This window comes from Channa argus, chromosome 2 (assembly GCF_033026475.1).
Source record: "Channa argus isolate prfri chromosome 2, Channa argus male v1.0, whole genome shotgun sequence".
Classification (NCBI taxonomy): domain Eukaryota; kingdom Metazoa; phylum Chordata; class Actinopteri; order Anabantiformes; family Channidae; genus Channa; species Channa argus.
The window spans coordinates 3,228,442-3,242,990 of NC_090198.1; positions in this window are offsets into that span (position 1 = coordinate 3,228,442).

The following is a 14,549-nucleotide window of genomic DNA, read 5'->3' on the forward strand; positions in this document are numbered from 1 at the left end:
TCCTACAGTAATAGACGATTAGAGGATCAGATGATAATGTGTACTTACCAACTTTCAACGTAAAGACAGTTTTGAATGTCCATCATTTTATGTTATGTGCTCCATAAGCTCAATCCAAATATTCTATTTGCACAGAGCTCAAATGGAGAATCACAGGTCTAAATAATTAAAGTTAATTATATGTAACTTTTACAGATTTAGAGTGAACATTTGGGTTAATTATGTACCCTAAATGCGATTTTGGCACAAAAAATACATGTTTATGGTTAGCTTTAAGTACAAAAACAAGAAATATAGGATGAGTGAAACACTGTGAGAAACAAAGAAACAAAATTTGCCAAAGTAACAACAACGACTAACAATAATAAATGGAACATGACCTCGTGTCTCAGAGTTCTGTGTTTTGTCACCTATCCATTCACCTTCCACATTTTCCCTAAGGCAACTCCCAAAGGCAACTCAACAATTTTCATAGTTTTTAAGTCATTTATAGGATTTATTGGTCATCTGGGTCTTCTAACTGAACTCAGAGGCCCTGTTTAGTAATCCATCAATGTGGCTATTAGATGTCACGAATTTTACATCTCACTCATTATCATTATTGCAGTAGGTAGCAGCTGACCTACTGAACAATACCAGACAGGTAACTGACCTTTCAAGGACATGATGACTGTTTGCATACGTGATAACATGAATAAGAATTTAGGCAACTGTGGCGCAGGAGGTAAAACAGTCAACCACCAGTCCTAGGGTTATTGGTTCCATCCCCAACTTTTCTACCTATTGGTACTAAAAGCACTTTACACTGCTTCATTCACCCATTTGCACTCACAATCACAAATGGGGGAGCTGCTATGCAGCTGGCCGACACTTACAGGGAGCAACTAAGTTGGGGTTCAGTGTTTTACTCAAGGAGACTTGGACATGTGACCGGGGGAGCCAGGGATCAAACCAAAACTTGTGAGATTGATGGACAACCGCTCTTCCTTCTGAACCACAGTTGCCCAACAGTATAACATGACTTCACATAATTATGGTTTCAGTTTCCTGCACACAACATGTTCATGCAATAATATGTTGAAAGAGCCAATGAGAGACTGTTACAAAGTGCATCTCCAGTGTAGGAAGGTTAGGGTTGGAGTGAGGCTGGGTTCAGGTTAAACATAACACACAACTGGTTTTGCTAACAAACAAGTAGCTGACCACCCTGCATATTAAGCAGTCATAAATATTAGCAAATTTCCCCCCTTCCCTCTTCCGTGTAGAGTTTGAGTCTGTAACCTGTCTTAAATGCTGTTGCCCGTTTAACATACATGGAAGACTCTCTCTGGAAGACTCAACCCTGGTGATTGGTCACAGAATAAAATATCATTAAAACTTTGCCACTTGACCATCCAGCACCTAAAGCCACCCCTTCCATTTAATACAGAAGATGGCAGCTAGCTTTTACACTCACTTTAAAGTGAGTCAATGGTGTAACATCAAGTATCAACTCAACAATCTAAGAATTTCAACCTGTCAGTCAAACTGATGTGATGATGAGCTGAAATTCATGACTCTTTAGCATTATATCAATTGACCCTGCAACACTTCTCCCTTACCTCATAATCTTTCTCTCCATGACTGATGACTAAGACTTTGATATGAGCAACTGTGGGGAATTAGCTGGAGCCTTGTGCAATATATCAGCCCCAAAATGCCATGTGTGTGTGCTGATAAGTATCTGCGTCAGGTGGTCAAATGGGGGCCAGTCTTGGACTGTCAGTCTGATGTCCATCTCCTCATTCACCTACTAATAGGATCAAAGGCAGGAGGGTCAGATCTGGGAAGCCAGCGGGGCGTAGGCTAATGCTGAACGCGCGCCACCTTTGCCCATCTGCCCCAGATGGACCGCTGAACCCATCCCTGGGGATTAAATATATGACTCACCACTTTGTGTGTGTTTGGAGGGTGTGGATTGAGTGTAATTGCCTGATCCACCATCCATTTTAAGTTTTCTATTGTTTGCTCTCAACTTTCAAGATGACACATGGATTATCTCCCCTCAAACCCAGTAATCTTGTGGTTAGGGAGGCTGGAGGACCACTGAACAACTTCATTACGCAGACAGCACTGGTCTTGCTCTTGCATAAATTTCTGACTTACCTTTTTGGCATGATATTTATCAGTTGGTATAATATCCTGCACTACTGTTGAAGGAACTAGAGTCAAGTTTTAATTAACTCTAAAGCTCTTTCTGGTTTTGCTACTGTATGACCCACTGGACTCACTGTACTGTATCAGTTGTGACTCATTTGATATCAGTTTTGTAAGTTGGAAGCCATTTCAAACATTCTATAAAATTCTGAAAGTACCAGTGGGATCTAGAAGGTTGAACTAATTTAGTGGAATTATCAAATTTGTTCTTTTTTGTAATCATTGGTCGATTGTAATCCACTTGCAGGCACAGTTAGTATTGACTAGCATCTATGTACAGTGTCTAAATCTCGAAAGCTAAGCTGTTTTTAAATGTTAGATTAGCTACCCTGACTAGTATTAATAAATAATTCAATTAGTTTTTTTTATTGTTTTTGCCTGTATTTGGCCAAAAAAATGTATAAAACAGAATATATTTTATATATTAATAATGAGAGCTCCTAAAAAACATTTTCCACATTTTGTATGGATATGCCAAAAGCCATCAATAGTTATGTACATGTGGAAAGATTTCAAGCAAACTTCTTTTACATTCTCATTATGGGGTATTGTTTGTAGAATTTTGAGGAAAATAATGAATTTGAAACTGTTTGGAATTAACTTGGCTTTATCATAAAAATTGTCATTATCATCTAAATTGTTTAATATGAATCAAATAATATTAATGTAATATGAAATCTAATTAAACTTGAGCTCTGCCCTGGGCTGCCCGCTGAACTTTATGGTGGACCTGGGTGAGAGAAGGATTTCAACCAAACTGACATCCATTATATGGCTCACCCCCTACATCAGACAGTGTAGGGTCTATGCAGCTCCTTCAGTGGCAGACTGATGCACCAGACTGTGGCACAGGAAGGTAGAGCAGTTGTCCACCAATCTCACAGTTGTTGGTTCAATCTCCACCTCCTCCAGTCACATGTCAAAGTGTCCTTGAGCTGAACTCAGATGCTGAACCCCAACTTAGTTGCTCCTGGTGGCCAGCTGCATAGCAGCTCCCTCATTCGTGTGTGTGATTGTGACTGCAAATGGGTGAGTAAGAAGCAGTGTAAAGCGCCAAAGTGCCAATAGGTAGAAAAAAAGCGCTATATAAGTGCAGACCATTTACCTTCGTGTATGAAGAGGCATTACAAAGTATTTACTGACAATAGCACCATTTCCATTTATATTGTTAAAAAAAAGGGGAAAAATCATTAAACCTGCATATTTTGTATATCATTTTTATATTATATTGCAGTGTTTTTTATTGCATGAACATGGCACCTTTTTAGTAATCATATGTAGCTGTCAGGACAAAATATTTCCACAAAACCTGAACAGGAACTCTGGTTTTATTTATGTTATTTCATTTAATAATTTCTTATTGTTATTTGTTATTTTATGTTATTTTAGTGGTGTCTGTTTGTTTGCATTTGTGAGTTTGATCAACAATTAATGTAATCTTGTCTAGGGCACCAAATGGTTAGACCTGGCTCTGAGAATCGACTGTTTTTGTTTTCTCCTAGAGGTTTCTGAAGGTAGCATTGTTGACAGTGAAGTCAACACTAAGTAGAAAAATTGACAGTTATCATAGTAAAAAGGAGAATTTAGATACTTTAGGTTCTAAAGTGCAAGTACAAATGCAATACTGTGAAAATACTGCATTACAAGTAAAAGTCTTTTGCAGTGGTTTACTTTCATTTTCACTTAAAAACTCAAACTCTTTCAGCCAGGCTGCAGCTTTATTTTGTTCAGCTAAAGAGTCTACACTAGATGATTCACTTGCTAGCTAAGCCTGTTTGCATCCTGTCACACAGTGAGGCAGTTTTATTACGACAGAAGAAGAGATAAAAGAGCTGACTGATAAGAATTACAATGGTGATTCTTTAGGTCAATGGCCAATAGCAAAGCACGGCCTAGGTTTTGACCCCAAAAGGTCCAGTCCGGTGTTTCATGTCAAGTCTTATTTTGAAAAAGTTTTTAAGAGGTGCTGCGTTGGCATTTTAACAGAAATGTGTGGTTTCTTCTCTTGCAGCAATATATATCATGAAGTAACATCAGATCTCAAGACTTGGGAATAGTCAGAAGTAATTGGATGTCTTATATGTATTTTCATTGGAAATCAACCTATTTTTTCCCGGAATCTACTCCAGAGTCTCAGGGCTGTAGTACAGTGAGTGACAGAAATGTGTGCTTTTTCAAATTAAGTTGACACAAATTGCTTTAAGATTAGTGGACAAATAATAACATGCTTTTACTCACCCTACAACAAACATTAAGCATAGTAAAAATGTGGGAACCATGACAAGTGAATCAGAAAAAGCAACAAAAACATGAATGCCTTACGTACAGTCTCTCTTAGGCTTTAATAATTATTTATTATTTGAAATGTTTGTTTTTCAGTTGAATGTTATTAATTTAAAGTAAGAAGAAAATCTGCCTGTAAGAAAGAAATTTCTTCCCATGTGGGTTTTCTCCCACAGTCCAAAGACATGCGTGTTAGGTAATTGGTGACTCTAAATTGTAAGTGTGAATGTGAGTGTGAATAGTTTTCTGTGTGTGTATCTCTCTGTGTTGGCCCTGACACGGACTGGAGACCTGCCCAGGGTGGACTCTGCCTCTCACCCTATGACAGCTGGAATAGGCTTCAGCCCCCTGTGACCCTGAACAGGATAAGTGGTTACAGACAATGGATGGATGTCTGCACTCTTTTAAAACAGATTAAGATTAGTTATGGAGCATATTTCTAGTAAACACATTTAACAAAGTTACATACTGTAGCCTTAAGTAAGTATTATGTTAGTATTAGCAGTTGAAAGTAAAAGAGTGATTATTTGAATATTACTAATATAATTGTCCAAGCATTTGGTCAGAGTTGAGTAAATGTAAGTGTGTTATATAAGTCTGCAAATATTGAACATTTTTATGGCAACTATTTTAGGTCAGTTGACAAATTAATAGTTAATAAATAGTTTCAGCTCTAATTTTATGTATTTCTGGTTGGTTATTTAATTGTTAAAGTAGTCAATTTAATGTGGGGAATGTTTAGTTATTACAACCTGATAAAGTCATGTATGATACATTCATTTAGTGGTATAATATATCTATAACTATAAACTATCTGCAGCAGCCCCAACTCAGATAAACCGAGTATAATTCCACGGCTCCCCGTGTTCAGCTGTATCTACTGTATCTTTATGTCCTCGAAGCTGAGCGTTAGAGTGTTTTACCAACGTGATTAATGCAATTAAGTTCTGCAACATAAATGCCCATATACACCATTTGTACCTACCCTCTCATATGATCCACAAAAACATTTCACAGAGTGCCCCTAGGTAAGCAGTCTGTTAAAATTTAAAATTTAAATAGTTGTAATTTCACGCCCAGACACCAAACTGGCAGCAGTTGTCTCTTACAATTGCACACAAAAATGATGGCTGGTTTACCACTATTTTTTTTTATTTTTAATTTTTTATTTTTTTTACAACTTTCAAAAGTGCTGTATTACAGCTGTGCAAACTTAGTGCTTTGGGTAGGTTAAGACATAAAGATACACGATTTAAGTTTAGACACGAATGGATTAAAAGAAAATGGGCCCCTAGGCACAGACAGTCTGTTGTAATTTTACTTTGGTTTTAGACATTTCATGTTTTGTTGTTTTATCTGTTTTGGTCATTCAGTGGATGCTACTGGACATTTTATGTTTGTGTTTCGGCATTTTGTTTCTACTGTATTTTAGGATATTCTTTATCTAGTTTTAAATGGTAAATGGTAAATGGTCTGCACTTATATAGTGCTTTTCTACCTATTGGCACTCAAAGCACTTTACACTGCTTCTTATTTACCCATTCACACTCACAATCATACACCGATGGGGGAGCTGCTATGCAGCTGGCCAACACTCACCGGGAGCAACTAAGCTGGGGTTCAGTGTCTTGCTCAAGGAAACTTCGACATGTGACCGGATGAGCCAGGGATTGAACCAACAACTGTGAGATTGGTGGACAACTACAACTACTGTAGTATCATTATGAGCAGGTTCACCTTGAATCAAAGAAGTTATACAATGAGTGTTTAAAATTTCTTTAATGTACATATCAAAATGAAGACAACAAAAACAAGTTATGCAAAACAAAAGTTAACAATGAAGTTGAAGCAGAGTGGAGAAAATCAAGAGTACTTTATAGTTTGAAATAAAACCCCATATTATCCCTTTCGCCACAGAGTAGAGAATTTATATATATATATATATATATATTCTGAACGTATTGTGCTACAATGCCTACCATATGGAAGCAGGAATCTATCAGATCGCATTAATACCTCTCCCGGGTAGATTAACACTGTTGATCTAAAGAACAAATCAAAGGACACACAGGACACATTCTCTTTATTTGGAATCATCAAAGGGTAGAATGTGTGTGGCGCGATGAGCTGGCTCTAGGTGATGTAATTATTAAACCTGGCATAACAGATGCTAGAGATATTGATTATCACACATCTATCAATTCAAATGTGTTTTATTATGTGCTCACACACACGCACACACACACACACACAAACACACATATAATTATCTAATTCTGAACAGGAGACGTGGATTAAAATGGATCAAATAAGATAAGATAAGAATAATTCAATGTGATCATAATGATGGGTGTAAAGAGAAATAATCACAGCCTCACTCATTTGGAATTGAACTGCAACTGCAGTAACATTGTGTAAATAATGAGTACACAATATCTGAAATGACATGCATCAAATTTCAACAAAATTCTATTAGTCAACAAGTTATACCTTCTTTTCCTTGATTAGATGCTTTTACGATAATAATTCTCAACATTTCTGTGTGAATTATTTGAAGCTTTGTTATATTTGATTACATTTTATGATGAGAACAATGAGAAACCTGAGCACAAAAAGCTACAGAGACTCATCAACAGAATACTGAAAGAAAAGGATGACCCGGTGTAACACAGTGTTTGAGTGACTTCTATTGAGACGATTCCCTGTGATTTACTTCAGTCAGTTGCTGCACCATCCCCAGTTCACTGGGAATTTCCAACAGCCATAAAATCTTTCTCGTGCAGAAAATAGTTATAATATTATTTGTAATCATTGGGAATGACTACAGTATGTTTTAAAACATCAAATATTCATCTACTCTTCTGTTCTATTTGGTCTTCTTTCAAAAATAATTGCACAAATTAAATTACATGAAGCATAGTAGCATTTGTTTGCTGTGGAGCATCCGTTAAGATAATAAAACAAACATCCAAAGCCACATTTATTTTATTATCACAAGTATGTTGGTCACAGAAAAAAGATCATTTGCATTTGCAAATTGTAAAAATATGTTATGACCTCCATCTGCTCTCAGCTTCTATACTTACCATCAAAGATGTAGTTAAGAAAAAACACTCTCAGATTACAACCTAATCAGCAGACATAAGTACATTACATAATACCTGAGCTAACTGTACCTTAGTTTGGTCATCGGATGTACCATTGTGCTACTATATTTCAGTTCCTGGCCCATATGGTGGCAGGGGCCAGGAAACAAGCTCATAGGATTAAGCCAAACCCTTAGAATAGTACATGGCTAATGAACCCAATAGTCTATGATTATGGTTTTAGCTAAGTGAGAGACAAAGAAGTGAGAGAGCTAATTCAAGTTGGGCTGGTCTTCCCACTGTTCATAACCAAATGTTTATGCTGAGAGACGGGGGCCCTCGCCTAGTTGCCTATTTAGGGATTCTGCAATAAATACCAGGCACAGGAGTGTAAAATCCCAGTATTGTTTCTCCAATAAGCACAGATGGTCAGCTGATGTTACAAAGACAGTCCTGACCCCTTCAAATGTAGCTACTACTTAAATGTGGGAGTTAAAGTCTGAATATTACATAATAAGCCGTAGTGACAGATAAGTGGACAAGTTCTACAAAGTTAAGTCACATCTCACAGGAGAGTTATATTGTATATTTTTGAACAAAAATAAAGTCAACAAATACAAATTAAAAAGTACCATTCAAACAATGCATTTAATGAAAGTATCACTAAAACCACCAATAGAATAAACATGGACTGTACTATTCTACTTGACAACTTAGAAATAGGCTACTTGTACTTCAGTTTAATAACTCTTAAGTTTCCTACTCTAAATAGTAAATGGTCTGCACTTATACCTATTGGCACTCTGGTGCTTTACACTGCTTCTTACTCACCTGTTTGCACTCACAATCACACACACACTGATGGGGGAGCTGCTATGCAGCTGGGCAACGCTCAACAGGAGCAACTAAGTTGGGGTTCAGTGTCTTGCTCAAGGACACTTTGACATGTGACCAGAGGAGCCAGGGATTGAACCAACAACTGTGGATTGGTGGACAACCGCTCTACTTTCCTGTGCCACAGTCACCCCTACACACATACTCTACTACATACATGAGGAAAATATTGTACTTTGTACGTTACTTAAACTAAACGTCAGCATATTTACTGGGTCAGATCAGGTTTAAACTGGAAGGCCTAGTTAGCCTAGTAAAACCTAATCAACAAATAAATTAAATAGGAATATAAAATATTATTAAGAAAAAAAGGTCAATCACTTATCATAGGATAAGATTAAAAATAGAATTATTACTTAATGGAGTATGTGAGGCATAAAGACTACAACAAAAGAACAAAGACACATTTGGCTGTGTTTGAAAATCATTATCTCCTTCTGCAAACACCAAACTCTGTATTATGCTAAGGAGACATCAACATAACAGGCTGAGCAGCAGTAGTCTATCATATAGTGATAGTTTCATTGTTAGTTCAATAAAAGAAAGAGGCCAGCTCCAGCAAGTCATTGTTCTCCGAAAGACATAGAATACATACAGAGTTTGCTATAACGCAGCTAAATGCATCGGATCTGCTGTGCTAAAGAAAGGCTAAGTGCAGCTGCTGTTGGGTTATGTAATATGATGCTCCATATGTTCCACATGACTAATTACACTACACAAAAGGAGGAGGGAGGAGGGAGTGTTTAAGGTAAGGAGGTAGGGGGGGGGCAAGATGGAGGAAGAACAATGATGGGGAGGATGAGGAGACTGTTCAAGTCTTGGGATATGAGGATGAAGAAGAATACTGTCATTAGTTCCTGTTTCTTCAGTTTATATCAACAAGTGTGATCAGCCTAGCAGCCTGTGTGTCCCTGTCTCCACCCCCACTGTTCTCCAATCACTCCAAATTGATTGTGATAGCTGCAGGCTTTGACCTACTTTGAAGAACAATACACCATCGCTGCTTGGGACATTCTGATGGTTTGGTTTAGAGGTCACCCAGGCTTGGCCAGGGAAGTGCAGGATGAGGAGAAGGGTGGGGTGCAGCCTAAACCCCTTCATCCTTTCAGAAGCACACTACTATCCTCCTTGACCCCAAGCGACAAAGACTCCAAAGGTTCAAAACAAGCAGATCTCGGCAGTGTCCAGACAGTGTCAGGCTCCACCAGCTGCCTCTATAGCTTTTTTCCCTGTACACTAACAACAGCTACACAACTTTGGATGTCTTTGTCAATATTACTGTATGTCCTCCATAGGAGTTCCCAGATTTTGTAATGTACGGGTGTATCCCTCTACTACTTAAATTCAAGTCACAAAAGGGATAGAGGATGCGATAAGTTGGTTAACGCATTTTGAAAAATTGTACAACACCTTTGGTTGGTAAAAAGATATAGAAGGAATGTACTGCAACAAATCCGTTCAGAAACTCTACTATATTACTGCACACACCTATTGCTGTACTGCTGATGTTTGACCTTGTGTGTCTCCTTATTGTTTTTATGGTTATTGTTTTTTATGGTCTTGTTGCTTTTGATGGTCAGACAAAGACACTTCCTGCTATAGAGGGACAATAAAATTCTATTTCATTCCTTTCTTTAGGGTGTTACCAAAGGGTGTAAAGATCCTAAATGCTCGTTGAATAGCTTCTGGTAAGTGTTGACTTCCTGCCACTTGAAAACTCTGCCTAGATGTTTCCACAGTCCTGGCACATCCAGCTTCTAGTCAGATGCTCAGTGTCCATCGTGGTCTTAAGTGGGGATGTGACACTCATTGTCCACTCATTGGGCTGGTGGTTTATCTGTCATTCCCCTTCTTTTGCCCAGTTGTCCTGCTCTTTGCTGGAGAATCTTAACCAATAACCATGTATGTTGATGCAGGAATTTTTATCAACCTACCAAAACCTAATCTAAGAAGGCATCTTCCAGCTTCTAAATGACTGAATACACCCGATCCAAATAATCAGCAGTGAGTAGTGCTGGCCATCCATGCTTCTGCAGAGCAGAGTAGCAGAGTGAGGGTTAAGACAGTGCTTGATAGAGGCTGCACTGCTCTGACATCTGATAGGCTGCCATAATCATGTGACACAGAAGATCATCTAAAATAAGCCCAGGCTAATATTTCATATTTTTTATTTTTTATTTATGCTTTCGCCTTATCCCATCAGTTCAGGTTCGCCACAGGGGATCGTTTTGTTCCATGTGTATTTGGAAAAAGTTTATCTGTCCTTATTCTGCCCTTCATGACACAACCCTGCTCAATTTCTACTTTTTAGGGGTTTCCATTAACCAAATGTTGTTCCAAGTGACCTGAAGCTTTACTAAAAGGTGACATGAAAAAACCCACAAACAACTGATTAGTAAGAAAGAAGCGACGCTACCACTGTGTTGCCTTTGAACTTTTGAGTCTGAACTCTGAGGAAGTTCTCCCCAAACTCTATGGTTTTCATCAGTCTCTTACTGCCTTCAGGCTATTCTGAAACTAAATTTACCTCCTTGGTGTGACAAGCCACATACTAATAATCAACAAGAGCTTTCCTACTGTCACCTTCATTGTTCCTGCATGTCTCCTTGAAGATGATGTCGAGGCAGTTTCATGCAGTGTCACAATGATCACCAGCCTGATTGAAAACTTGCTATATGTGCAAAGGAAAAAACAAAGTGCCTGATAACAAAATGGGGTAAAGTAAAGTCAGTTCGAACTGGTACGTTGAGGTGGAAAATTGTTACTTCTCTGAACAGGGCAGTTAAGTCTGTGCACCTCTATTCAAGCCAGCCAACTTATTGCTTGCTCCCATTGCACATGACTGACAGGTAGTTGTGTTGTACAGCATTAATTATGTGAGTCTAGTTGGAAAATATATGTGCTGTACTGATTGTCAGATAATTCCCAGGTTGGAAACTGGTTTTATTTTGTCTGGTGTGGTTGGATTTGCACGCAAGTGATTACAATCTAATACTTCATCAACCTGCATGCCACTTTGCTTCCCAAGAACTCATACACTACATAGAGATATTTGAATACATTTGTGATCATCCAGGTCCTGAAAGCAAGAGGCAGACCTGTTCCTTTTCTGGTTAACACACAGATCCCACATCCTCAGCTGTAGTATATCTGCAGGAAACTGCCACCAAACAGCTCTCTGCTCTCCGCCTCTGTGAGACTAAGACAATGAGTCACATTCTGGCCCATGACCAGCTACCCACTGTTGAGACCAAAGCATCCTGAAGTGGTAGGAACAGACACACAAAACACACACGGGATGCCTAGGGGGGACACTTTGGACCGGATGCTCAGAAGAGACGCCCTCAGTAAGAATGGAAACAGCAGAGAAGAAAAAAAAAAGAAAACAACCATAGAAAAGCATCGAAACCAGAGTAGAAGAGAATAAACAGACAAAAAAAGCCATAGGCAATAATAAACATGCAATCAGTGAAAAAGGCTTGTGCTGCAGAGATAAGGTTATTACTTATTTCTTTTTTTGGACAGCTGACAAATGTGGAAAGAGACACCCACAACTTCAGGATAATCAACCCCATTCCAGCACAAAGACTGAGATTATATGATAAAAATTTCCAAAAGGAATTCTTTCATGCTTTGGATAAGTCATCGGAATGTTGTCTGACACATCCCGCATAAACAAGCAGTAGTGAAGTTTTCCACTTTTCCTTGTTATATTAGAAACTGTTGTATAATCTTTGCAGTTGATAGTTATTTAATTCAAACCACAAAAACCCTTTTTGTGCAGTAAGAATTAAGTTTTAATAAATTAAATTAAATGTGTTTAATTTGAAAAACTGTACTATTGATATTTTACAATTCTAGTTGAATTTTGAGAAAGCAGGAAATTGGTATATTTCACTCTAAAGTAATAGAGGAAAACCAACACCAGCACTGCATTACATTAAGTATTGAAGCTTACTGTCTTGCACTGTTTCATTGCGGACTGACTCTAAACCTGTTTTATATCACTGGCCTTTAATTAGTCTAAACATACTATATTATAATACATATATATTTTGTGTGTGTGCATTTTGTGTTTCCCTTTTTAAACGGTAGAAGAATAATGAAGGACATGAAAGATGAAGAGGACATTTAACTTAACACAACGAATGTCTCTTCTCATTGGAGGCCAGCCAATGTACAGGTAAAAGCCCTTTTGTTAACTGCACAGTGCTGATGAAATGAGGAACTGACGGTTGTGTGTGTGCTGAACGACACAGACAGAGAAACCACCACTGTGTTACACCCACCCACACACAACCACCCACCCACACACACTACATTTCTGCACTCTCCTTTCAGCCTGCCTTTTCATGAATGGAGCTGCATATTGGTCCCCCTCTCATTGGCTGAGCGGGGACCAATCACAGGAGAGCTTGGGTTGGGTCTTCAGGCCATTCACAAAAGTTCCTCTTTCACCAGTTCTCCCCTTCTTTTCCTCTCTCTGTGTCCCTCATACAGTTAAAATACGTTTCTTTCTCCCAGAGTAAACTTGCCCAGTCTCTCTGTCAGAGAACACACTAATATTTCTAGTGTAGATTCTTTGCACTTTTGCCTACATACTTTCAAATTTGACCATATGCAAAGATAAATATTGACTCAGACTCAGGTGCTGTGTATTTTGACCCAGCTCAGTAGTAAAATTATAGGCTAATAGTTCAAGCGATTTCTCTAATGTCAAAACTCGTAAGAAGTGATTAAGAAAATATAGTAGCACAACGGTACATTCGATGACCAAACTAAGGTACAGTTAGCTCAGGTATTATATAACTATTTTACATTTTTAATGTTATGAACGTTTGTCACATGGTTTGATCTGAATGAAAATCTGTAAAAAGGTTACTTTAAGTAAATCTTTGTGTTTTGTTTGCTTTTAATTATTAGTTCTTACCTCGTTGCAGTCTTTTTTTTCTTGTGAGTTTTTCTTACTTTCATATTTGAGGGAGGGGTAAAGAACGTTGTGCTCAGCTATTGACAAGAAACAGAAAGAGGACCCAAGTGCATTCAGCAAAAGGTCTTTAAAACAAAAAGACAGAAAAGAACTGGCACACCCTGATCTGCACAAATTCTCTTCTTATTTATTTCACGCTTACATTTCTCTTCTTATTTATTTCACGCTTACATGTCAGCACCTTTGTGTAACAAACGTTACAGCTACGCCTTCTTCAGTGAGCAATAATTCTTCAGTTTCATGACTGAATCCCTGTAGCTCTTCACCACCAAGTGCCAATCTACCTGTCACCTGCAGTTGTGACACATTGTCTCTTGCAAACAGGGGCATCCCTTAATGTGCCTTTCTTAAAATCTCTTAAGACCAATAAAAAACATTACAAAAAAATGCATACATTAGAACACCTAAACTGCAGATGATACAAAATTCTATAAAATTAAAATTAGCCAACAAAATTATAAATTAATGTAGTACAGAGTACAGACTACAACAAATACATGGTATTTGTGGTATATAACAATTGCACATTGGGTAAAATTGGATAAATGTCTGTCATTTTTTAAGTTAATAGTTTTTTCAACAATCTTGAGGACCTTCAAGTTGCCCTCAGCAGGCGTGTTGGTGTTATCATGTTTTAGCTGCTGGCCCACCTCACTTAAGTAGAAATTCCTTATCAACACTAAGCTTATCCAGCTGCACAGGGACAATGTGTGAGAGCCACTGCAGATAACACAGAGCTTCTACAGTTAAACAGGGGTGTGGTAATTAAAGGAGCAACATTGTGTATAATCATTACACATCTCATTAGACCCGGGGTGGGGAAGCCATGGTCTCTAGGGCCGCACCACCCATTGCTCAACACACCTGATCCAGTTAACTAAAGCAGGGCTGCAGCTCCTGGGGAACACAGGTTCCCTACCCCTGCTTTTAGACAGTGGCACAGAGAGCACGTTTCAAATAATCGAGAAAAAAGACAAAGTAAAGATAAGTGTTTCTTTTAATAAGTGTTTGATTTAAAGTGTGTACTGGCTTCGAAAGAAAGTAAGATTAGTCACTGAGGCAGGTGAAAGCAGCAGATAAAACATTTAGTGCCAGTTATT